Source organism: Ovis canadensis, chromosome 11 (assembly GCF_042477335.2).
Source record: "Ovis canadensis isolate MfBH-ARS-UI-01 breed Bighorn chromosome 11, ARS-UI_OviCan_v2, whole genome shotgun sequence".
Classification (NCBI taxonomy): domain Eukaryota; kingdom Metazoa; phylum Chordata; class Mammalia; order Artiodactyla; family Bovidae; genus Ovis; species Ovis canadensis.
Window position 1 is genome coordinate 69,476,049 of NC_091255.1, and position 26,098 is coordinate 69,502,146.

A 26,098-nucleotide genomic window follows, 5' to 3' on the forward strand; every position below is an offset into this window, starting at 1 on the left:
ACGCAGCCAAACTCTCCCTCTGCCCAAAAGATGCCTCCGCCTCAGTCAGTACCCTCCTCTCGAATAGGGACACAATCAGAAGACTCAGAATTTCATACAGAAAAGCTCTGTGGTCATTTAAGTGTCTCTTGGCTTTGTTAGAATGTGATTCTCTCCCTTAACAGTTGGCACTCAAATCAAGAAGATCAATTCACAGTATCACATACTTTAAAAATTCTCATTCAATATTTGCTTTTACTGTTATTAAATAAACATTGTTTTCTTAGTAATACAAGTTCCGGTGTTGGTGTGTGACAGTGTTTTCCAGTATCGTGGCAGTTAAGGGACAAACAAAGAAAATGATGGAAAATCCACAATGCTGCTTAGAAGCAAAATGATCAGCTGAACAGACCATCACACGTTCAGGTAGTCTGGGTTTCAGCGACCTGTTTCAGCCCCAATGAAGTGGTCCCCAGCTGGAAGGATTGTGTCCTTTGGGGTGCAAAGTTCCCCTGGAAAGATTTCTTATTATCACCATTTGGGGAAGGGTGGTGCAGCTGGGATGTAGTAGATAGAGGCCAGTGACACCACTAAATAGAACAGCCACCCACACCAAGGAGCCACGTAGAGCTCAGGGGACTGTATTCAACGCCTGGTAGTAACCCGTGTGTGTGTGTGTGTGTGTGTGTGTGTATGCGTGTGTGCGTGTGTGTGCGTGTGTGTGTGCTAAGTCACTTCAGTCAGGTCCTACTCTGTGACCCCATGGACTGTGACCCGCCAGGCTCCTCTGTCCGTGGGATTCTCCAGGCAAGGATGCTGGAGTGGGGTGCCACGCCCTCCTCCAGGGGGTCTTCCTGACCCAGGGGTCGCGTCCTTGTCTCTTGCTTCTCCCGCCCTGGCAGATGGCTTCTTTATTGTGCCGTGAAGCCACGGGTAGATGCCAATTAAATAAACCGACATTCACTTAATAAATAAGTGGACTGAGTGAGTCCAGTGCTCAATAAGCAGTGCTGGGAGTGCCAGTCATGAGGACAGCCCGGCTGAAACAACGACCTCACCCATGGGCCCCAGAGTGAACTGAAAACACAAGTGAGTCCACCCTTGTGGGATCTGGGGATAAATGGAGCTTCTACTATCCGCTAATGAGGCCGACTGATGTGCTGGGTAAAGCTTGGACTAAATGTTCTCAAAGATCCTTTCCAGTTCCTAAATTCCATGCGAATAAGAACTGTCAAATGGTCCGATTGTAGAAGTCAGGAAGTTTCTATTCCTTCAGGGCGGCCGGAAAGGTCATGGAACTGGAATCCCGGAGCTGTTTCTAGAAGAGGAACAGAATGCCCCTCTCCCCAGCTGTACCCCCCCCCCCCCGCTTGTTATTTACGACACAAGAGTGCTTTGTTCCTGCACCTTTCTCTGAAAGAACATGCGAGGCTGTCTCTAAAATTCCCAGAATGTACATCGGAGATTTCTTTTGTCTGTTCCCTGCCCCGCTCCCCCGCCCAGGCCCTCCCAAAGAAACACCCAAGGATGGCAAGAATCTTCAGGATGTGAATTATGGCCTTTGACAATATTTGGTCTTCTTCCAGTTCTGCTTTGGATCTTTGACCTCAATGTGGAAAACAGAAACGCCTTGTTTCTTCTGAAAAGAGGAAATAGGTTTTCTTCTTTTTTTTAACTTTTTCTTTTGTGTTGGGGCTTCGCCGATCAACAGCACTGGGATAGTTTCAGGCGGACAGCTAAGGGGCTCAGCCACACCTACACACGTGTCCATTCTCCCCCAAACTCCCCTCCTGTCCAGGCTGACCTCCCTGTGCTGGACAGCAGGTCCTTGTCGTTCTCCTGTTTAAACACAGCCGTGTGCACATGTCCATCCCAAACCCTAACGGTCGCTTCCCCGGCAACCTTCCCCACCTCCGGCAAGCACACCCGCAAGTTCCTTCTCTCCATCCGTGTCTCCATGAGATGAGGACGCAGGCTTGCGGCCAGCGCCACCTCCTGGCCCAACGTGGACGCCAGCAGGGCAGATCCCTCCTTTGCTCTCAGCGTGGCCACCAGGGAGGCAGGAGAGGAAACGGCAATATTTCAGACAGCAACAGGATCGTAGTGCGAGTTAGGCATTCCCTGTGAAACACATCCACATAGATGTTTTTAAATTAAAGATAGAGGTGCTATATGATCCCGCGACCCCGATCCTGGGCAATCTGGAGAAAGCTCTAGAAGCTACTCGCACCCTACATTCACTGCGGCACGGTTCAGAGCAGCCAGGCCATGGAAGCCACCTAGATGTCCATCGACAGGGGAGTGGGTAAAGAAGGCGTGGTCCCTACATGCAGTGGAATATCACTCCACCATAAAAAGGAAGGAAACAGACACAGAGTCGGAAAGAGACAAACAAGTATCACATAATTAATGAGATATGAGGAATCAAGAAAGATGGGACTGATGAGCCCGTATGCAGGGCAGCAAGGAGAACGCAGACGTAGAGAACAGGCTTGTAGGCCCTGGGGCAAGGAGAGGGGGGGAGAGCTGGGAGCAGCATTAAAGAGACACACCGCCCTGTGCAAAGCAGCCAGCGGGGGAGGCGCCGTGTGCCGCGGGGCTCAGCCCGTGCTCGGCTAGAGGGGGGATGGGGGTGGGGGATGCGGAGGCGGCTCAAGAGGGAGGGGCGTGTGCGTACCTACGGGAGATTCGTGTTGACGTCTGGCAGAAACCAACGCCATATGGTAAAGCAATTATCCTCCAGTTACAGATAATTCGTAAAAAAGGAATGGCATAATGCCGTCTGAAGCGCCATGGATGGGCCCAGAGACGCCACACCAAGAACTGAAGCGAGTCAGAGACGCAGCATGGTGCCGCCTGCACGGGGAATCTGCACACGCCGCAAACGGACTCACCTACAAAACGGAAACAGGCTCACAGCCCAGAAAGAGGCTGGCGGCTGCCCAGGGGGCGGGGCGCGGGGGGAGGCGCGGCCGGGAGTCTGGGACCGGCAGACGCAAGCCGTCGCCTATGGAGCGGATGGGCAGCGCGGCCTGCTTGTGGCGCGGGGAACTATATCAGTATCCTGTGATACGTGGACATCACGGGCTAAATCTGAAAAAGAATATACGCAGCCGAGTCACGTTGCTGTACAGTAGCCCTGAACACAATATTTAAATAGCAGATCAACTCTACTTCAATAACATTAATTTTTAAAAAAATTTTTAAAAAAACTGCAAGATTTAAGGAAACAAAATATAGAGAGACATTTTTAAAAGAAGTATGCCATCAAGACATAATAAGCTTATCTATGTACCTGACCTGTCACAAGGTAAATTCTTGGACTATATTTATTTGCTGTTTAACAAAATTCCACATGGACACCTCATTTCTAGGTCCCACACATACACCCAGAGATACATAGCTGCCCAGAGAATAGGACCTTAAGGGACAGAGTGAAGTAACTCAGCCTTTCCCAAAGTGTGTTCCCTGGAACACCAGTTCTTTAAGATGTTCAGTGGAAAAAAAAAGAAAAAAGCGTCTTTACTCCAACAAGTTGGAGAAATACCGTGTTGTTTTTGCCTTCTAGGAGAGGCATGGTGCATGTGAGCCTCCGAAGGATTGAGACACTTGGAATTTAAAAAAAAAAAAAACAACTCCAGCAGATTAAATTTTGCTTCCCATCAAAATTTTCAAACTTCACGCACCAAAGAACGTTTATGTAGAGGCCCATGTAACCAGGAGCACACAGCAGTCAGTGCTCTAAGGGACACGCCATGGAACACGCTGCTCATAGAAAAGCAGGTGTGTGAGCTCTTTGTTCTCGTTGATAGTAATTTCCCAGAACCAGGAGACGGGCCTCAGGATGGGCCTGACACGTGGCTACTGGGTGAGAATGTGAGCAGCTCTGTGAGCTGAGAGCAGAACGGAGAGGCTGATTCAGTAGGTCCCTGAAGAGACCCCATCTTTACCCTCCTTCTCTGGTGGCTCAGACAGTAAAGAACCCGCCTGCCAATGCAGGAGACGCAGGTTTGACCCCTGGGTGGGGACGACCCTCCAGAGAAGGGAATGGCAACCCACTGCAGTGTCTTGCCTGGAGAAGCCCATGGATGGAGGAGCCTGGTGGGCTGCAGTCCGTGAGCTGCCAAAGAATGACAGACACAGCACAAGCGGTGCCCGTGACAGCTATCTGAGCGCCGGAGACGAGACCACAGTTGTCGCTAGGACAACAACAAAACCAGCCTCCCCATAAGCCACTGAGGAAGTGAGTCAGCCCACTCGTATCCGAAGAGCTTTGCGACCCCATGGCCTGTAGCCCGCCAGGCTTCTTGGTCCGTGGGATTCTCCAGGCAAGGATACTGGAGTGGGTTGCCATTTCCTCCTCCTGGGGGTCTTCCCGACCCAGGGATGGAACCCAGGTCTCCTGAGACTCCTGCAATGACAGGCGGATTCTCTACCACTGAGCCACCAGGGAGGCCCGTCTGGAGGGCTGGATTCTATTTATTTACTTGCTTATCTTCAGCTGCGCCAGCGAACTTAGTGGCCCGAACCAGGGATCAAATCCAAAGCCCCTGCTTTGGGAGTCTTAACCACCAGCGGGGAACTCCCTGAAGAGCCGGGTTCTAACGTGAGAAATGTAATATTTTGTCTCCACTAAACCTGGTAGTGTTCTTGCTGTATCTGTCACTCTTCCAAAAAGGATTGGGTCTTTATTTCTTCTCTGTCAAATGAGAATGCCTGTGTTGGACTTGGCTTTCCAAGGCTCTATCAGCCTTGAAAAAAAAAAAAAATGTTACACAAACAAGTAAAAAAGAAATTCATCACGTTCTCCTGTTTGATGCCTCTGTAGAATTTTAAATTTGTAAGAAACTTCTTTGTATGTTTTCCATACTAAACATAACTCCTTTTAATTTCTCGGTCACTGTTGTGGGATACTGTGCGTTCTGGTTTGGAGGAGAGAAAGGGAGGATTATATACCATGATGATCGTCTGGGAATTTGCAAAGGGGTTTATCTGGCTGAATTTTGTGGAGGGTTAAGCAAATCTTCTTGGAGAAATGCAGTGTGCTTTGCCCTCAAGAGTAGTAAATTATAAACTGACCACATTTCCTTTCCACTTGGTCTTCATCTTCCACAGAGAAGTCTTCTGCAAGGATTCGGCTCCCTTTATTTTGCTACTTTAAGCAAAAACAGATTTAAGCATCAGGCCCCAGAAACCTACACTCCTCCTCCTGGGTGTTTAAAACACTCACATCACACTCAAATTCATCAAGGGATATATTGTGGGGACTTGTCATGTGCTGTTGTGATCAGAGGTCCCATCTTCTTTCTCCCAAGAAGTTCAGTCGAAAGCGTCGTCTCCCAGGGCCTTCCCTGGTGGTCCAGTGGTTAAGAATCCGCCTGCCAACGCAGGGGACACGGTTCGACCCCTGGTCCGGGAAGATCCCACACGCCGCTGAGCGCGAAGCCCGCGTGCCACAACTACTGCGCCTGCGCGCTGGAGGCGGAGCCGGCTGACCGATGCCCGCGTGCTCTGGAGCCCGCTCCCCGCACCGAGCGAAGGCCCCGCGGGGAGAGAACCGCGCACCGCAGCCAAGCGAAGCCCCCGCTCACCGCAGCTAGAGAAAGCCCGCATGCAGCAACGGCGACCAGCACGACCAAAACTCAGTTCAGTTCAGCCGCTCAGTCGCGTCCGACTCTTTGCGGCCAAAAATAAATAAGTAATTAAAAACAATCTTTAAAACATATAAAGTATCATCTCCCAGAGGGAAGCGCTCATTTCAGTAAAATCCAGAGGGACACCGCACTCCTGGTTTCACAGGAGGATGCTGCACCGCCTTCCCTATCCGCCCCCCCCCCCCGCCCCCCACCGCTCTCTGGAAAATCTGTCTACAGCCAAGGAGACGAACGTGGTCACTTCTGCCACGCTGACCTAAGGGTCCGGGGATCGCTGTCATAATTGCTACTAGCATGCCTCAGAGTCAGAGATTTGAGAGGTGGGAGTGTAAAGGTCAAGTTGAAATCCAAAGAGCTAGTCTTGGACTCCCTAAGAAGAAGACAGCTTGGAATTGCCAGCTAGTAAGCCTTGTCATGTTCTGTATTTAAGCTACTTCTAGACTTTTCTGCAAAGAGGAGACTCATTGGGAAAGACCCTGATGCTGGGAAAGATTGAAGGCAGGAGGAGGAGGGGACGACAGAGGACAGGATGGTTGGGTGGCATCACCAACTCGATGGACATGAATTTGTGCAAACTCCGAGAGAGAATGGAGGACAGGGAAGCCGGGCGTGTTGCAGTCCAAGGGGTCTCAAGGAGTCGGACACGACTTATAGGCTGAACAACAAGAAAGCTTTTCCAAAGAAGTTCCTGCCAATCCGATGGGCTCACCACGTGCCTCCAGGACCTTGGGGAACTGCGAGCGTTCTGAAAGGGCAGATACGCTGCTCTGATCAACCCGGCAACAGCCGTGCTGGCCTTCTTGTTCATCTAGCTGCAACTGCGGCAGAGAAACGCCTCAGAGGACGGAGACCAGGGTTCAAAGTGCGTGGACACACTGCCTCTTTAGAATCCTGAAAAAAAAAAAAAAGAGGGAAAAAGAGGATACTGAGGGTTGAGCAGGAACAAGATCCCCTCAAGTAAATTTTTCCACTTCATTCTCCGCTAAAATGGTGGCTCTCCAAGGATTATAGGAAGTTCCGTCTCAGTTCCTGGGCTCCAAGGCCCAGGACCCCCTGAGTTCCGCTCCTCCAGACTTGAAATCCCACCCTTTGTTGGAGTCAGGTGTGAGGCGGCCAAGGGTAACAGGATTCTCCCGTAGGCATGGGCCAGCCCGCTTCTTTGCCTGACCTGGAGACTGTGGTAGCTGCTTGGCCTCGTGAGGCTCTCAAATCTCTTTATAAAAGTCCTCCTGCCGCTCCTTACGGGCTTCCGTCGTTTCTCACCAGCCCCCTGCTTTCACTGAGGGCTTCACTGTGCAACCCTCGGTCCCAGGGAAGCTCAAGAAAGGGACCCTAGCACACTCCAGGGTCTCATCAGTGACATCGCGGTCTCAGGGGCATTTGCGGTCAACATGGAGCCCTAAGGTACTCTTAATTTCTGCCCTCTTTGACTGTAGCTACTTTGCCTTATTGATGTGCTTGAAATAGTAAAAAAAAAAAAAAAATTTAGGCAAAGAGAAACATCGCCCTCTACAGGGCAAGTGACTCTCAGACTTTCATAGGCGATGACTTACAAGCAAAGAACATCTTTTTAAAATGGAGTCTTCAGGAAGGAGATTCAAAAAAGAGGGGATATGTGTATATGTGGCTGAATCACTCTGCCGCACAGCAGAGGCTAGCACAGCTATACACGCTCGGTCGCTCAGTCGTGTCGACTCTGCGACCCACGGACTGTAGCCCACCAGGCTCCTCTGTCCATGGGATTCTCCAGGCAGAAATACTGGAGGGGGCTGCCACTCCCTTTCTCCAGGGGATCTTCCCGACCCAGGGATCCAATCTGCATCTCTTGGTTGACAGACAGATTCTTTATCACTGAGTCACCTGGGAAGCCCCTAAAACAACTATACTCCAAAAAAAATTAAATAAAATAAGCAACGAAACGCTGGGTGTTAGCCTAGTCTGCGACTTGGCAGCAGCCTCAGTTCAGTTCAGTCGCTCAGTCGTGTCCGACTCTTTGCGACCCCATGAATCGCAGCACGCCAGGCTTCCCTGTCCATCACCAACTCCCGGAGTTCACTCAGACTCATATCCATCGAGTCAGTGATGCCATCCAGCCATCTTATCCTCGGTCATCCCCTTCTCCTCCTGCCCCCAATCCCTCCCAGCATCAGAGTCTTTTCCAATGAGTCAACCCTTCGCATGAGGTGGCCAAAGTACTGGAGCTTCAGCTTTAGCATCAGTCCCTCCAAAGAAATCCCAGGGTTGATCTCCTTCAGAATGGACTGGTTGGATCTCCTTGCAGTCCAAGGGACTCTCAAGACTCTTCTCCAACACCACAGTTCAAAAGCATCAATTCTTCGGTGCTCAGCCTTCTTCACAGTCCAACTCTTTCCATATCCATACATGACCACAGGAAAAACCATAGCCTTGACTAGACGGACCTTAGTCGGCAAAGTAATGTCTCTGCTTTTGAATATACTGTCTAGGTTGGTCATAACTTTCCTTCCAAGGAGTAAGTGTCTTTTAATTTCATGGCTGCAATCACCATCTGCAGTGATTTTGGAGCCCAAAAAAATAAAGTCTGGCTGGGTGTTACCCTAGTCTGCGACTTAGCAGCAGCAGAAGCAACCTAGTCTGATAAAATGATAGAATAGGATAAACGGAATGTTCACTCTTTTCTCCTGTGACATCGAGGTGAATGAGTGCAGCCTGCAGGCGGTCTTGTTTCTACTGTTTCGCTCAATCCTCAGACAATCATGGACGGAATTGGAAGAGTCTGAGGGACGTGCCCAGGACCTCCCAGCCCACCAGTTTTAAAGGACAGTAATCCAGCCGAGGCCTGTGTGAATCCCGCCCTTCCCAGTGTTTCCCTCTCTCTCCCAAGTGGATCAGAACATGGAGCCTGCCTGAGGCACAGCGTGAATGGGGCCGTGTTTCTGCCGTCCTCCTGCTAAATTAGGCCACATAATTTGCAGTTGATAAAAATAGCCCTACAACAAGTCTCTCCACCCCTACTGTCCTTTGAGCCATTGAGACAGCCCCTTTCATGCTAATCTTACTGCGACACCAATCTCCACTTTCCACAGCCATTGAATCAAGGCCGCAGCACTCGACTTCGAGCCCCGAAGCCCCTCCATCCTAACACAACCCTGTCACGCCTGGCTTTGCTCTGCACACCCTCCCCCCCTCCCCCCGCAGCCCAGTGGGGACGTTCTATTCCTGAAGCGTGTGGTTGTGCCCTGTCCAGCTCTGAGCAAACGCCCTGTGCTGGCAGAGTAGTCGCTTCTGTTTCCTCTTCCCCTCCACTTCCTTTAAGAGTGACCTCACGTGCCCGGTGTCCGTCCTTGAGATACCCAGGACCCTGGAGTCGGACTCCATTCACCCCAACTCCGCCACTTCCTAGCCGGGTGTCCGTGGACAAGTCACTAGACGTCTCTGTGTTTCCTCATCCTCAACTACAACATGAGTACTAATGTGAATACTAGTACCTTCCTCTAAGAGGTGCTGTGAGAATTACGCCAGTTACTGTATGATGCTTGAAACAGTGTCTGACGTAGTAAAAGCTCTCTAGATTTAGCTGTTATCAAAAGTTTCACCATCGTCAAAAAATGTTTCATCATCCTTATCAGCATCATTTCCCGATCAAACTTTCTTTCGGTCTTCTAGTGCCTCAGTCAAAGGCGTACACTCGGGTGTCTGACTCTGTGACCCCATGAACTCTGCCTGCCAGGCTCCTCTGTCCATGGGATTCTCCAGGCAAGAATATTGGAATGGGTTGCCATGCCCTCCTCCGGGGGATCTTCCCGACCCAGGGCTCGAGCCTGAGTCTCCTGCATTGCAGGCAGATTCTTTACCACTGGGAAGCCCCTCAGTAAAAGAGGAAAAAGCCAAAGTCCCGCCCTCAATGGTCTGTAAGTCCGATACAATCAGCCCCTAATTACCTCCTTGACCTTGAACGCTACGCGTGTTTCCCCAGGCCCAATCACTCAGCTCGGATACGGTCTCACCTCAGGGTCTGCGCACACTCTGCTCTCTGCACCCCGAAACCTCTCCCCTGAATATCTCATGGCTGGTCATCTCACCTCCTCAGGTCTTTGCCCAAATCCTATCTTTTTAGAGGCTTGCCCACCCACCCCAGAAAGAATCACCGCCTCCTCTGTCCCCTCCACCTGGCTGTTTGTCCTGAGGGTCTCCCCACCTTCTCATATAACAGTGTCTTGCCTTGTAAAGCTCCCCATCGCCTCCTCCGCTCTAACAGGAGACCCGCAGGGCACGGATGTTTCTTCTTTGCTGTTTGAGGCAGATCCCCAACACCAGGAACAGACGCTGACGGGAGGCAGGAGCTCAGTCAGTGTGGAGTGAGCGGGTCCAGTGGTTATGACTCGCCCTGGCAGCACAGGGGGCCGGGCTAGTCCCTGGTCGGGAAGGTTCCACCCGCCGAGAGGCAACTAAGCTGCGCACGACTCCAGACGCCTGCACGCCTGGAGCCCGGGAAGGCACGGAGTGATAAGTCAGGGGAGCTGAGGCTCAGCCCACTCGCAGCAGCAGGCCCAGCACAGCCCAGAGAAGACACAAAGCCCGTGTCTGATGCTTGGCCCTTCTGATGCTGACTGAGCCTAAGAGTGAGTCTCCAGTAGCTAACGTTGCTGGGCACCACCATCACCCATCCTTTCGCTGTCCCTGCTTAGGCACAGCACAGCTTACTGGTTACCTGCCCAGGATTATATGGCTCCTGTTAAGACAGCTCTAGGCAGAGAAGGTGAACAGGCAAACGTGTGTTTGCTTCATGATAACATGAGCACAGTCAGAAGCTGGAGAGAAGGCAAGAGACCAGACAGGAACAAGCCAGGGGGCCGGCCAGCTGGCCAGAAGCCCCAGCGGCCAGCACCTCGAGTGTGGGTTTGTCTTGATTCAGCCGCTTCTTTGCTGTTGAAAACTCGGGGATCTGATCTGGTTTTTTTTTATATTGGGGCTTCTCTGGTTGCTCAGATGGTAAAGAATCTGCCTGCCACGCAGGAGACCCAGATTCTGTCTCTGGGTCAGGAAGATACCCTGGAGGAGGGCATGGCAACCCACTCCAGTGTTCCTGGAGAATCCCATGGACAGAGGAGCCTGGCAGGCTACAGTCCACGGGGTCGCAAAGAGTCGGACACGACTGAGTGACTAATATTTTGCCCGATCCAAGTTGTACGAGCGAACATCATTAACCAGGAGGTCCACACTGAAGATGGAAATTGAAATGGTAGTTTAGAATTCAGGGTTTCCAAGGAGTGCGGAGACTTCCAAGGGCGTCAGGCAATGTGTCTGCATCGCCAAACAGCTCTTTCAGTGGGTGCTGCAGTACTCCCCTGAGACTCAGGGTGGCGCTGCTGCTCTACCCAAGAGAGCCTGGCCTCCTGCCACAGGCCTCCCGCCCAGGCTTGGTTACTCAGCCTGCAAGACAGCCCTCAGCACACACGAAGCATACAGTTGCTCCTGTACACAAGCTTGCCATCGCCACCAGCACAAATAATTACTTTTTGGGTGTATCCTTTCTTAGGTGTTCCATCTCTTTGGTAGGATTTAGAGGGCTCCAAGGGTTTTTCCAGTGGTCATGTATGGATGTGAGAGTTGGACTGTGAAGAAAGCTAAGCGCCGAAGAATTGATGCTTTTGAACTGTGCTGTTGGAGAAGACTCTTGAGAGTCCCTTGGACTGCAAGGAGATCCAAGCAGTCCATTCTAATAGAGATCAGTCCTGGGTGTTCTTTGGAGGAGTGATGCTAAAGCTGAAACTCCAGTACTTTGGCCACCTCATGCAAAGAGTTGACTCATTGGAAAAGACTCTGATGCTGGGGGGGATTGGGGGCAGGAGGAGAAGGGGACGACAGAGGATGAGATGGTTGGATGGTATCACCGACTCCATGGACAAGAGTTTGGGTGAACTCTGGGAGTTGGTGATGGACAGGGAGGCCTGGCGTGCTGCGATTCATGGGGTCGCAAAGAGTTGGATGCAACTGAGCAACTGAACTGAATTGAAGCAGATAACCAAGGTTTCCCTGGTGGCTCAGTGGTAAAGAATCTGCCTGCTAAGCAGGAGACACAGATTCGATCCCTGGGTCAGCAAGATTCTAAGGGAATGGCCACCCACTCCAGTATTTTTGCCTGGAGAATCTCATAGACAGGAGCCTGGTGGGCTAGTCCATGGGGCTGCAAAGAGTCGCCTGGAGTCGGTCATAACTTAGGGACTCAGTTCAGTTTAGTCACTCAGCCGTGTCTGACTCTTTGCGACCCCATGGACTGCAGCATGCCAGGCTTCCCTGACCATCACCAACTCCCGGAGTTTACTCAAACTCAAGTCCATCGAGTCAGTGATGCCATCCAACCATCTCATCCTCTGTTACCCCCTTCTCCTCCTGCCTTCAATCTTTCCCAGCATCAGGGTCTTTGCAAATGAGTCAGCTCTTCACATCAGGTGGCCAAAATATTGGAGTTTCAGCTTCAGCATCAGTCCTTCCAATGAATTTTCAGGACTGATCTCCTTTAGGACGGACTGGTTGGATCTCCTTGCTGTCCGAGGGACTCTCAAGAGCCCTCTCCAACACCACAGTTCAAAAGCACCCATTCTTCGGCACTCAACACTCTCACATCCATACATGACTACTAGAAAAACCATAGCTTTGACTAGACAGAACTTTGTCAGCAAAGTAATGTCTCTGCTTTTTAATATGCTGTCTAGATTGGTCATAGCTTTTCTTCCAAGGAGCAAGTTTCTAATTTCATGGCTGCAGTCACCATCTGCAGTGATTCTGAGCCCCCAAATATAAAGTCTCTCACTGTCTCCATTGTTTCCCCATCTAGACGTCGGGACTAGACGACGACGGTAAAGCAGATAACCACTTGAGCAGTCCCAGTAACCCACCAAAGCACGAGACACCCCTCGGCTGATAGGAGAGGAGGGGGCCGTGCTGGTTGGAGGTTGGCCGACCGCTGGGCCGTGTTTCTCCTGCAGCAGGGAGAGGCCATCTGCTCACCGTTTTGGTATTCTTTCTTTCCCAGTCTTCGGAGCTGTCTTTTGAAGAAGCCACTGGAGCCTGAGGGCCCAGCAGGCTTGCCTGCCTGATCCTGCACACAGGGCGTGACTCACTCCGACCCCAGGACGTCAGCTGCCCGCAGTTCTAGCCGAACAGACTCTGTCTGTGCCTGGCGGGCAAGGCCCTCAGTTAATCCTGCTGGTGGTCAAGACCATACCCTGTCATTAGCCCATGTACTTGACCGCAGAGCTCAAAACATTTTAACAGCACGGGCTTGTTTAATCCTTGTAATCTTTGGTAAGTCTGCGGTGACCTTACTTTTCAAATTTCTGCTTTGTGTACTGGGAAACAACCAGTTGGGTTGAGAGACCCTGCAGAGGTCATCCAAGGATTCAGAATTAGAGTCCTGGACCCTTGAGATTCAATCAGGGGTGCTGACTTTTCTAAATCTCTGCCACAAATCCCTCCCTATCCCCCAGCCCTCAGCTCCCAGTCGTCCTTTCCCTGTGGCTATAGTGTTTATTTTGTTCTCTGCTGTGGCTCTTGTTGGTCACAGCTTGTTGGTTGCATCTGACTCTTTGTGACCCCATGGACTATGCAGCCTGCCCGGCTCCTCTGTCCTCCTCTGTCTCCCAGAGTTTGCTCAAATTCCTGTCCATTGAGTTGGTGATGCAGTCCAACCATCTCATCCGCTGCCCTTCTTTCTACTTTGCCTTCAGTCTTTCCCAGCATCAGGGTCTTTTCCAGCTCTTCGCACCAGGTGGCCAAAGTACTGGAGTTTCAGCTTCAGCATCAGTCCTTCCAATGAATATTCAAAGTTGATTTCCTTTAGGATGGACTGGCTGGATCTCCTTGCAGTCCAAGGAACTCTCAAGAGTCTTCTCTCCAGCTACACAGTTCAAAGGCATCAATTCTTTGGTGCTCAGCTTTCTTTATGATCTGGTTCTCATGTCCGTACATGACTACTGGAAGAACCACAGCTTTGACTAGACAGACTTTTGCTGACAAAGTGATGTCTCTGCTTTTAATATGCTATCAGGTTTGCCATAGCTTTTCTGTCAAGGAGCAAGTGTCTTTTAATTCCAAGGCTGCAGTCACCATGCACAGTTGCTTTGGAGCCCAGGAAAATAAAACCTGTAATTCCTTTTTTTTTTTTAAGAGTATACACATTCACACAAGTACATAAATCCATATCTGTTTCTGCAGATTTAAGCCATGCGCCAAAGATGTTCTGTCCCTGGTGCAACCCAAAAGTTACAACCATCACAAAGGTATGTGATTCTGAAATATACACACGATCTTCCTTGTTGACATACACAGTTCAGGATAACCGATGAGAAATCCTGTAAAAAGGCAGCGGTTTTGCTCGTTTAACCACACGTTTTCCAAGCTTCTTTAAATACAGGTGACTTTCTCCCACAGTGCTCTCTGTTGACGACGCTGTGATCGTGTGTTCCTTGGAGTTTCCCTTTGGAAATGATGCTTAAAATCATAGTCTCTTTGGAGCCGAGGGTTGGGTGTGCAGGTGATGACCTCCACCCCTAGTCCACCTTGCTACACTGGAGAATTCCCAAGTTCACACAGTTAGTCTTCTTAGAGACAGTGGGATTTCTGTGGCTTCCCATGGCACACTGTTGGTTGACAAAAACCAGGCCCCACAGCAGGTTCCCCAGCCTTAGATTATGGAGCAGAGCGCAGCTTGATTGCCCTTCTCTCCTCCTTCTGAATCGGCCCTGCATGTTCCCTGACTGATGCTGAAGCTGAAGTTTCAGTACTTTAGCCACCTGAGGCAAAGAGCCAACTCATCGGAAAAGACCCTGATGCTGGGAGAGATTGAGGGCAGGAGGAGAAGGGGGCGGCAGAGAATGAAGTGGTTGGATGGCATCACCGACTCAGTGGCATGAGTTTGAGCAAGCTCTGGGAGATGGGGAAGGACAGGAAGCCTGCTGTGCTGCAGTCCACAGGGTCACCAAGAGTTGCACAGAAGTGAGTGGCTGAACTGAGCTGAACCGATGTCTGATAGAAACAGTCAACAAGCCTGCTTCCAGTGGGCCCATCCCACCCTACCAAATCACCAGCTGTCTCCGCCCAAGGCCCCTGGACCCCGCCAGCTGCCCCACTGTCGGCGTCAGCGAGAGCTTCCTGTTCCCAGCCCTTTGGAAGCGAACCCGTCAGTCCCTTGAAGGTTTGATCACCAGGATAGTTCTACAAACCCCTTGGTTCTTCACCTTTCTCCAAACCAAAGCCGTAATAACCCCGAGACAGTAATTCTCTTTTTTCTACAATGAGAAAAATCTCAACTTGCTCCAGGAACATATTTTTCATCCCTTTTATTTGTTCAGAAGAGCAGGTGGCTTTGCCCCAAAGCTGAAGTTCCTCCACCACCCCTGGTAGCCTTTCATAGCCAGAGGAGCTAAGAAAAACATGGGCTTAGTTTGAAGTCTTTGGGGAACAGAACCCTTACAGTAATGAGCCTCCCTGTCATTTGCTGTTGAACATAACTGCATGGGTTAGTTTTCCAGCGCTGTGGAAGTGTCCTGGATCATCTCAGAAAAATGTATTGACTTCAGTCAGTCAGTTCAGTCGCTCAGTCATGTTCGACTCTTTTCAACTCCATGAATTGCAGCACGCCAGGCCTCCCTGTCCATCACCAACTCCCGGAGTTCACTCAGATTCACATCCATCGAGTCCGTGATGCCATCCAGCCATCTCATCCTCGGTTGTCTCCTTCTCCTCCTGCCCCCAATCCCTCCCAGCATCAGAGTCTTTTCCAAGGAGTCAACCCTTCCCATGAGGTGGCCAAAGTACTGGAGTTTCAGCTTTAGCATCATTCCTTCCAAAGAACACCCAGGACTGATCTCCTTTAGAATGGACTGGTTGGATCTCCTTGCAGTCCAAGGGACTCTCAAGACTCTTCTCCAACACCACAGTTCAAAAGCATCAATTCTTTGGCGCTCAGCTTTCTTCACAGTCCAACTCTCACATCCATACATGACCACTGGAAAAACCATAGCCTTGACTAGACGGACCTTAGTTGGCAAAGTAATGTCTCTGCTTTTCAATATGCTATCTAGGTTGGTCATAACTTTCCTTCCAAGGAGTAAGCGTCTTTTAATTTCATGGCTGCAGTCACCATCTGCAGTGGTTCTGGAGCCCCCCAAAATAAAATCTGATACTGTTTCCACTGTTTCCCCATCTATTTCCCATGAAGTGATGGGACCAGATGCCATGATCTTCGTTTTCTGAATGTTGAGCTCTAAGCCAACTTTTTCACTCTCCTCTTAAACTTTCATCAAGAAGCTTTTTAGTTCCTCTTCACTTTCTGCCATAAGGGTGGTGTCATCTGCATACCTGAGGCTATTGATATTTCTCCCAGCAGTCTTGATTCCAGCTTGTGCTTCTTCCAGCCCAGCGTTTCTCATGATGTACTCTGCACAGAAGTTAAATAAGCAGGGTGACAATATACAGCTTTGATGTACTCCTTTTCCTATTTGGAACCAGTCTGTTGTTCCACGTCCAGTTCTAACTGTTGCTTCCTGACCTGCATATAGGTTTCTCAAGAGGCAGGTCAGGTGGTCTGGTATTCCCATCTCTTTCAGAATGTTCCACAGTTTCTTGTGATCCACACAGTCAAAGGCTTTGGAATAGTCAATAGAGCAGAAATAGATGTTTTTCTGGAAATGTCTTGCTTTTTCGATGATCCAGCGGATGTTGGCAATTTGATCTCTGGTTCCTCTGCCTTTTCTAAAACCAGCTTGAACATCTGGAAGTTCACGGTTCAGGTGTTGCTGAAGCCTGGCTTGCAGAATTTTGAGCATTACTTTACTAGCGTGTGAGATGAGTGTAATTGTGCGGTAGTTTGAGCATTCTTTGGGACTGCCTTTCTTTGGGATTGCAATGAAAACTGACCTTTTCCAGTCCTGTGGCCACTGCTGAGTTTTCCAAATTTGCTGGCATATTGAGTGCAGTACTTTCACAGCATCATCTTCCAGGATTTGAAATAGCTCAACTGGAATTCCATCACCTCCACTAGCTTTGTTCGTAGTACTTAGAAGGGATTAAAATGCTGGGCTAGGGTGATGGTTCCATCGTGCCATGCTGAGCGATTCTCGATGGCTCCTTCCTGAGCTTTGGGACCAGCAACGAGCCTTGTCTTCACGTTGTGACTCCTTCGGACATTGGTCTGAGGATAACCATCTTAGTTCTTCCTTAAACAATTTCAAGTGCCAAGCCTGGAAGGGCAAGGGGACCTGAGAGAATCAGCCCCTTTTCTGTGGATTAGATATATTCTTTAAAGAACCAACCAATCCCCCAAACTCACAATCACACACACACACACACACTCACTCACACACACACACACGGCCATATTGCTTACAGGGCTGGCGCCCTCCCCACCTAGTGACATTGAGGATGACCGCCTGAGCCTGACACTGCATTACCCAGATCAGCTCCCTCAGCATTGCGCTGGTGGCAGGCAGTGCTGCTCCCCTGTGTTTAGGTCGAGCCTTGCGAAGGGTGCGTTCTTGTTTTTACAACTGTTTTTAAGCTGTGGTTATCTATCACCATCCAAACACACCAGGCACTGACCAGATTCTTTGCTGTCTGAGCCACCTGTCCACCTATAGAGAAGGGAACGTGGAAATGAAGTCGTTCAGTCGTGTCCGACTCTTTGAGAGCCCATGGACTATAGCCTACCATGCTCCCCCATCCCTGGGATTTTCCAGGCAAGAGTACTGGAGTGGGTTGCCATTTCCTTCTCCAGAGAACCTTCCTGACCCAGGGATCGAAGCTGGGTCTCCCGCGTTGTAGGCAGACACTTTACCATCTGAGCCACCGGGGAAGTTAGAGAAGGGAAGGGAAGGGTTTTTAACTGAACTGAATTTGATTTCAATCTTGAAACAGGTGAGTGATTTTTGCTTGTTTGCAAGAATGTGAGGTGGCCACATCTCCTAAGCTGTAAGTGTACCTTAGAAACGATCACATAGGACTTGCCTGGTGGTGTAGTGGATAAGAATCGACCTGCCAATGCCCCGGACACAGGTTCGATCCCTGGTCCGGGAAGATTCCAGACGCCTCAGAGTAACTAAGCCTGTGCGCCACAACTAGTCAGCTTGTGCTCTAGAGCCTGAGAACCACAACGGGGGAGGCCGCTGCAGTGAGAGGCCCATGCACCACAGCGAAGCGCAGCCCTGGCTCGTTGCAACCAGAGAAAACCCGCACGCAGCTACAAGGTCATTTACATAAACAAATAAATAAAAACTCACCCGTTCAGTCAGCTCAACTGGCAAACGTTTATTGGCTATCAACTGCGGACCAACAGCTAGGTGCAGAAATACTAAGTTTTAATAAGATGTGGATGCTCCCCTTTGGGAGCTTAGACTCAAGGACACCCATCAAAGACGCCTGTGCTGCCGAGGGAGAAATAGACATTGTTCAATGTTCTCTGAGTCCTGTTAGAAGTCACAAGTTCCTAGCTTCGTGGTTGAAGAATACAGCTTCTAGGATCAGAGGGTCTTAACCAAGACCCAGCTCTACTCTCTGCTAGCTGTGTCAACAAGAGCAGACTAGTTGAGCTCTTTCAGTTTTGGTTTCCTGACCCACAAGGTGGTTGTCATCCTGGCCCCTGTCTCTACGTTGCTGCAGGATTAAAGGAGACAGTGAGAGCAAACCACTCTGAGCGACACCCCACAGAGAGCTAGTCTCCTCCCCTTCCCCCCTCAGGAGGTAAAACAGCCAGCTAATTCCCAGCTGCTGCTCCACGTCCAGTCTCCAGCACAAAGCCATTTCCTGATGCGAGACCTACAAGAGAACCAGATCCCTTCCTCCTCTGCCGGCCTCCACAGTCAGCACGACATTGACCGAAAGTCAAAACCAAAGGACTAGGGGCTTCCCAGGCGGCGCTAGTGGTAAGCACCTGCCTGCCAGGGCAGGAGACACAAGAGACCTGGGTTCGATCCCAGGGTCGGGAAGATCCCCTGGAGAAGGGCAGGACAATCCGCTCCAGTGTTCTTGCCTGGAGAATCCCATGGACAGGGGAGTCTGGCGGGCCACAGCCTATGGGGTTGCAAAGAGTCGGACGGCGCTGAAGCGACTTAGCGTGCACCGTACAACAGGACTGACGCGTGAGATCAAGGTCTGACCACCCCAGGGACCTTTAGCAGGCCAGTGTCCGCTTACACATCTTTGTACCTGCGCTTTCCTGTCCCAGGGGAGAGCTGAGCCTCCGGGACGGGCTGAGGGCTCTGGACAGCATGGTGTCCTCCCGTCACCAGCCACCCAGCAGCCCTTCTCCAAGGACATCGCACAGACATCCTGGGAGTCCCCATCTCTGAAGTTCAAGGGCAGGTTCTCAGTTATTCCAGGGATGCACCGAGCGAGCTTTGCTTTCACCGGCGCTGGACGGTCATGCAATACGCCTGGTGTTCTCACAGTGAGGAAAGAGTGAACTGCTTTCTTTTCGGCAAAAGCAGAGAAAACTCTGTAGCTCTCTCCTTTAGGGTGTGCTGCCTAGCACATCACCTGGAGAAGCATAGCTACTTCTGGCAACAGCAGCAAACCCTGCCCAGATCTCGTGCCAGGATTCCCAGGCTCATTGTTCATCTTCCTGATTCACCCTCAAGACTCCAGTGCTGTCAGACAGTTAATTAGAACACACTCCAGTGCAGAAGCGATCCTGGTTCCATTTCTTAACCATACTCTGTACTCAAATGCCCTTAAAGAGAAGCAAAAAGATTTGAAAATAAAATCAAGCCAATAGAACGTTTCCAAGATGGTGAAGAGTCCAGGATCAGAGAGTCACAGCTAACTGGTAAAGTTTTGTTTAAAAGAAGCCTCCGTAATCATTCACTGATCAGCTTTTGCTGTGTTCTAGGCACTATGCTCAGCACCTCACTTAGGTTTTTCTCAGCACATCCTCTCGCGCTCTCTGCAGAAGGTGCAATTACCTCCCCCGCTTAAACCTGGGACAACACCAGCGCTTTCGTGAGGTTTAGCGATTTACACAAGGGCGTGCAGCAAGTTTTTGGACCCTCCTCATTTCTAAAAAACAGCAACAACAGAAACTGCATCATCTGGATAAAGTCAAGTTTTAGCAACTTCAAACAGAAAGAAAAAATATAATCTCAACGTTTCTCGGATTGCCTCGGCAGTAGAAGGGCTGGTTGAATGAATCTGATCTCATTGCCTTTAACTGTTTCTGGTTGAACCATCTTCTTTGAAACTAACTGTTTCTGAAGGCTGGATCGACGTAATCAACCAATTCTGAACGGCAACACAGTCTACGTGGTTTTACAGCCGTTCCTCTTCCCGCCTCCCAGGCTGGCGTGATCGTCTACTAGGAGAGAGGAAGACCAGGAGGTCTGAAGAGCAGAACAGAAAAGCTCAGCCATCTTCCCTTCCTCCTAAATGGACTTAAGAAGCCATCACGGTGTGATCTCGTTTCCTCATTTGAAGTGTAGACATAACTCCTTCTCAGTAACCAGAGCCCTTGAGGTCCTGCTGATTCCAAAACAAAGTCACAGCATCAACACAGGTTACGTTCACACAGGCCTGCATCAAGCTAAACCCTCTCCACTCACCTTCCTCTGCTGGCCATCACTTACTGGGCTTGAGTCTCCCAGGAGTGTGTACTGCGTGGGCAAATGAAAACGGTAATGGGGAGCCAGGCTTCCCAGGGGGTGCAGTGGTAAAAAATGTCTGCAAGGCAGGAGACACGAGAGACATGGCTTTGATTCCTGTGTCAGGAAGATCCCCGGGGGAGGAAGCGGCAACCCACTCCGGTATTCTCTCCTGGAAAGCCCGTAGACAGAGGAACTTGAGGACCCTAAAAACACAACGCACACTCTCTCTCTTTCTTAGGTGATGAAGGTTTAGGACCCCTCTGCCATACAGGCCTGCAAACCTGCTGAAGAAGTCTTACATCCCCCTGGGTCGCCCCCTCTCCTTCTGGTCTCCTGTCCTGTGTCCATCTGCTCAGCTCCGTCAGTGAGCCCAGCTGCACCAAGACCCCACGGTGTGGGTCTTGTTTGTACAACCACAGGTACCACCAGGCCAGACGCCATGACTGAGACCCCTTAGGGCTCTAGGGCCCTGCTGACGGGCCATGCAGAGGAGATGGCAAAGGGCAGATTTTGCATCCGGCCAGCCCCTTGATTGTACTGGCCACTGCTGACCTTAAAGTCCATCCTAAAGGAAATCAACCAGGAATATTCACTGGAAGGACTGATGCTGAAACTGAAGCTCCAGTACTCTGAGCACCTGATGTGAAGAGCCCACTCATTGGAAAGGACCCTGATGCTGGGAAAGATTGAGGGCAAGAGGAGAAGAGGGTGACAGAGGATGGCATCACTGACTCAATGGACATGAGTTTGAGCAAACTCCAGGAGACAGTGAAGGACAGAGGAGCCTGGCGGGCTGCAGTCCATGGGGTTGCAAAGAGTCGGATTGACTGAGCAACTGAACAACAACCTCCCTCTTGAACCTGCCTCCCACCTCCCACTCCATTTCACCCTCTAGGTAACGCAACCTCTAGTACCTGGAAATAAATTCCGTGGTCTCGGGGACTGGGTAGGGAGAGTCAATCTCACGCTCCGCGCCCCCACCCCCCACACTTCCAGAAGAGAGCCCGATCTTCCAGCCCTTCTCCACCGGAACCCATCCCCACCTTAGGGTGCCAAGCCCTGAGGCATCTGCTCCTTCTAAGGCATTGACTTCTCTGCTTTGCCTCTATAAGCCGCCCAGACTTGTACTTCCCTTGGGAGGACTCAGAACAGAGTTACTCAATTCATTCTTCTGTAAGGATTAATGCTTTTGTGGAACTGGGGTTGAAAAAGCTCCCACATAGGAGACTGGACTCTTGTTTCATTCTTAACAAGCATAGCTTGTTTTAAGCAACCCAGACTTTGGAAATTTTTCACTGTAGATCCAGAAAACTAAGACAATTATGTTTTTGTTGCTTTGTAAAACTATTAAAATCTCCGTTAGATATATCCTTAGATTTTGTTTAATGTTTTTGATGTCAGCAAAAAAGCACCATTTTTAAAAAGTTTTTAATCTAATTGTCTTTTTGTACTACACTGAAGGGCTTCCCAGGTGGCTCAGTGATAAAGAATCCTCCTGCAACGCAGAAGATGCAGGTTCGATCCCTGGGTTGGGAAGATCCCCTGGAGGAGGAAATAGCAACCCACTGCAGGATCCTTGCCTGGAGAATCCCAGGGACAGAGAAGCCTGGCGGTCAGTGGGATCATGAAGAGTCTGACAGGACTGAGTGATCAAACAACAATAACATTATGTGGGAATCCAGCTGATTTTCCAAACTGACCTTGTATCCAACAAACTTGCTTTTTCTTTTCTTCCTGAAGGATGTTTTCCCTGGATGCAGAATAGTGAATTTATAGCTCTTTTATTTCAGCACATGAAAAATATTATGCCATGTCCTCCTGGCTTCCATCGTTTCCAATAAGAAACCATAGTTAAGGTGTTACATCTCTCTTGCTATTTTCAAGGGTTTTTTTTTTTTTTTCCTCTTCAGGTTTCTGGAGTTTGGATGTTCTGGGTCTTGGAGTTCCGGTCTCCTGGGTCTTGGCAAAGATTCCTTTGGTGCGAATTTCTCAGGATGGTGCACTGGATTTGGCTCACAGGACAGAGTTTGGCAATTCCCACCTCGATCAGATGTTCTAATTTTACAAGAAAAACTAGAAATGATGGAGTGTTTTTTTTTAACTTTAAATCCCCTGGTTTTTCAAAACTCTCAATAAATTCTAGTTTGTTTATGCCAAAGTGCTGGATTAAAAAAAAAAAAAAAGAAAACAAAGCAAAAAGGAAAACGATCTTCCCAGCGCCAGAGGCCTCGGGACCTATTCGTTAGCCCTTAAATGTGATTCTCTTTAAAACAGTAAAGTACCCTCTTTGTTTCATTTAAGGCTCTTCAAATACTTTAACTTTGACACCAGGATGAAGCTTCATACTGTGTTTTAACTTACTCTTTGCCTGCCCTGACTTTCCCATTCTTTACGTTCAACCCCTATGAGTCACTTTGTTTTCCTGGCGTCTCTTTTCTCAGCTTACAGTCGGGTTCAGCTTTGTGACCCCGTCGTGTTTTAGAAACGATGCTACGTAGCCCACTTACTGTTATTGACACACTACATATGATTCATCTTAATTTGCTTCCTCTGTGTTGAGTGTCTGGGCTTCTGAAGGCACAGACGCAGCTACAGAACTACATTCCAGCAAAGATTTAGAAAAGCCTGTGGTCGCCATGACTACACTGATAGGATTTCATATGTCTAATCCTCCATGGGATGTCTAACCTCTGATAACTCAGTACTTAAAAGATCATCCTCACTTATTTACAGGGACAAAGATTCCCCTGAGAGAAAAACCTTTGAAGAAAAAGGAATTTCCGCTCCCCTTTCTGCCTCCCTTTGGCAGCAAGCAGAGGAATGCAAAGCCAGAGAGGCCAGTGGGGCTTTCTCTTTCCCGCACACAGCGGGCGCCCCTCACTCCAGAGCCGCCGGCTGGCCAGCAGCTGGCCCTCGTTCCAAGAAGCAGACGCTCAGGCATGTGACCCCGGGACTCACTCGGCTGCCCCCCGAAGCAACTGGAAAAATCTGCTCACTCGGGCTCTTTTGCAGACTTGCAACAACTCAAGCTGCCAAAGATCAGAAAGGCATCATGAGAAAATGCCCTGCTTATTGCAGGCCTTCTGCTTCTGCGTCCTGAACAGGGATGAGGACAAGGGAGGGGGCCCTGCCTGGGTCCGAGCCCCACGTCTGTTCCATGGACCCAGCATCATCCATCCTTCCCCACCGCCCGCACTTCCCAAGCCCCGTGTTTAGACTGAGAGGGGCAGGACTAGAGGGTGCGGCGGTCGCCAGGAAACTTTGAGAAGGAAAGGAACAGCAGAGCATCTCTCTGGCAGGCCGGTCACGGGATGATGGACTCTCCAGCTGAACTTCCAGGCACCTGGGATGGAAACCGCACGTCTCCTTCCATAGAAACTGAGGCACCCAGAAGCGTCAGATCACGCTGGTCCAGCCAACCTGAGCTGGCCAGGACCCAGGCTGGGACTTCTCAGCCTTGAGGGCCAGCTGTGTCCCAGACAGCACGGCCCAGGGAGGCAGCCAGTCCAGGGACTCACATCCCCAGCAGATTCCTTGTCAGCTTCCACTAGGCTTCACAGACAGAAAGCCAGGGATTCAAGTTTAAGTGTGCCAGAAGCCCTCCCCTGGACCCTAAGCAGTGGCGTTGGCTGAGCAAAATGAGAGACTTGAAGTCAGGCTTAGATTTGAACGGTGTCTCTGCCACTGAGCATCCACGTGACCTTCGGTTACGCTCCTAAGAATGAGATGAGGGATTTCCCTGGTGGTCCAGTGGCCGAGACTCTGTGCTCTCCATGCAGGGGCCCAGGTTTGATCCCTGGTCGGGAAACTAGACCCCACAGGCCACAGAGAAGATCCCACATGTGGCAACTAAGACCAGATACAGCCAAACAATAGAAAGAAAAGGAGTCAACCAAAGAAAGAAGGAGAATGAAATGAGATGTGCACAGAATACCTACTGTGCGTGTGCTAAGTGCGTGTCCGACTCTTTGCGACCCCATGAACTGTAGCCCACCAGGCCCCTCTGTCTATGGGATTCTCCAGGCAAGAATACTGGAGTGGCTTCCATTTCCTCCTCCAGCGGATCTTCCCCACCCAAGGATCGAACCCACGTCTCCTGCGCTGGCCAGCGGATTCTTAACCATTGAGACACCCGGGACGCCCCTTAGTTCCCCTACTAGGGATCCAACCCAGGGCGCCCTGCACTGGAAAGGCAGAGTCCTCACCACTGGACTACCAGGAAAGTCCCTTTTTATGGATATTTTAATTCAATTAATGTTTAGTAACAAATCCATGACATAAATACTTTTATTATCCCCATTTTATAGATGAGGAAACTGAGGCACAGTGAACCCAGGTCTATAGCCAATAAGCGACAGAGCCATTTTTTTTTTTAACCCAAACTAACTCGCTCCAGAGAAATAACTGGCTTAGAAATAATGTTTTCAAAGCCTTAAAAAGTGGACCTGTTTAATCACGTTCAAGAACCCTTCCAGAGAGAGACTATGCCCTTGGCGCATAGGAACAGACAAGGCCACCTGCCTGTTTGGGTGGCTCGGATGTCTCTGCACGTCTGTACACAGAATGAAGTCTGAACACCCTGCGTTCTATCAAGAGCCATCAGGACTCTTCCCAACTTCCTGGAGAACCTGCCGGCCATCTCCTTCCCACACTGGGTGACTCGGAGGACCCTGCCCCCGTGGAACGCCCTCCTCCCTCTGCAGCTCTGCCCCGACCTGTTTACTGCGGGGTGGCCCTGCACCCACAGCTCACTGTCCCAGTCGTGTCTACCTCTCCAGATCCTGCCGAGATCTACCCGGCCCAAGCACTCTACCCACGCTTTCTTTCCTCATCAGAATGCATTTCCCTCTCCCCATCCAAGGGGGATCTGTGGCGGACCTCCCTGCCAGTCCAGTGGTTAAGAATCTGCCTTGCAATGCAGGGAACTTGGGTTCGATCCTTGGTCAAGGAATTAAGATCCCACGGAGCAACTAAGCCGGAGCATCCAACTATTGAGCGCCCCCGCGCCACAGCCAGAGAGTGTCACTGCCGTGAAGATCCCACGCGCCGCACCCAAGACCGCTGCAGCCAAAAAATAGACGAAAGAATAAATGGAGATGGTTAAAACGTCTTAAAAGAAAAAGACGGATCTGTGATTCTGTCACCATGAGTGATGAGCATTGAGGGGCTTCCTGGTGTCAGTGAGAAGGGTGCCAGGTGGGAGCTGGGAGGCTGGCTGACACACACGCGCCCCCACCCGGCTTCCTTGCGCTTCAGCTGAAATGAAGCCACCGCCTCTTATACAGGCTTTTGGGGGGCGGCGGGGCTGGGGGAGGGGTGCGGGGAGGGTGGGGGGAGGCGGTACATGCATCAGAATGGAAAACAAGCGCTGAAAACGACCACGTTTCACACTCACAGATAATGCTAGAAAGATGACGAGGGGGTTATAAAAATAACTCTGAGTCCACTCAAACTTATTTTTTAAAAAATAAGTCTTCCTCACTTGGTACTTTACTATTGGTAAGAAATTGCTGATGACATGTTTCAGGACTAATGGTGCCCCCCAGAGGGTGCAAGCCTGGGGCAAGGCAGGAGAGGCTGCCCCTGGGTCTCCCCTGACTTGAAAGGCTCTGGAGGCCTGGACCGCATCTTAGTCACTTAAAGAGGCAGCTCCGAGCTCGAATCAGGGCAGGAGCTCCTTACGGCGCCTGGCACTGACCTGACTCCTTGATCAGGTGTGATTGATGGTTTGGTCAGACCAGCTCCCAGAGTAGAATACTCTGGTAAATAAGCACTTCTGCATGCCCTCTGGGCACGACGTCTTGTGAGCAGACACTTGTATAACAGTTACAAGAGACGACGCCCATCCCCAGC

General features: G+C 50.3%; 1 long non-coding RNA gene across 1 annotated transcript in view; it reads right to left on the minus strand.

Moving 5' to 3' along the window:
• Positions 1-214: 214 nt before the first annotated feature.
• Positions 215-26,098, minus strand: part of LOC138414577 (uncharacterized) — a 69,273-nt gene continuing 43,389 nt past the window's right edge. Inside the window, exons 2-4 of the long non-coding RNA XR_011246899.1 lie at positions 6,343-6,524; positions 2,874-3,072; positions 215-2,100 (exon numbers count right to left, since the gene is read on the minus strand). This is a non-coding gene — a long non-coding RNA (uncharacterized lncRNA). The remainder of the gene's footprint in view (positions 2,101-2,873; positions 3,073-6,342; positions 6,525-26,098) is intronic.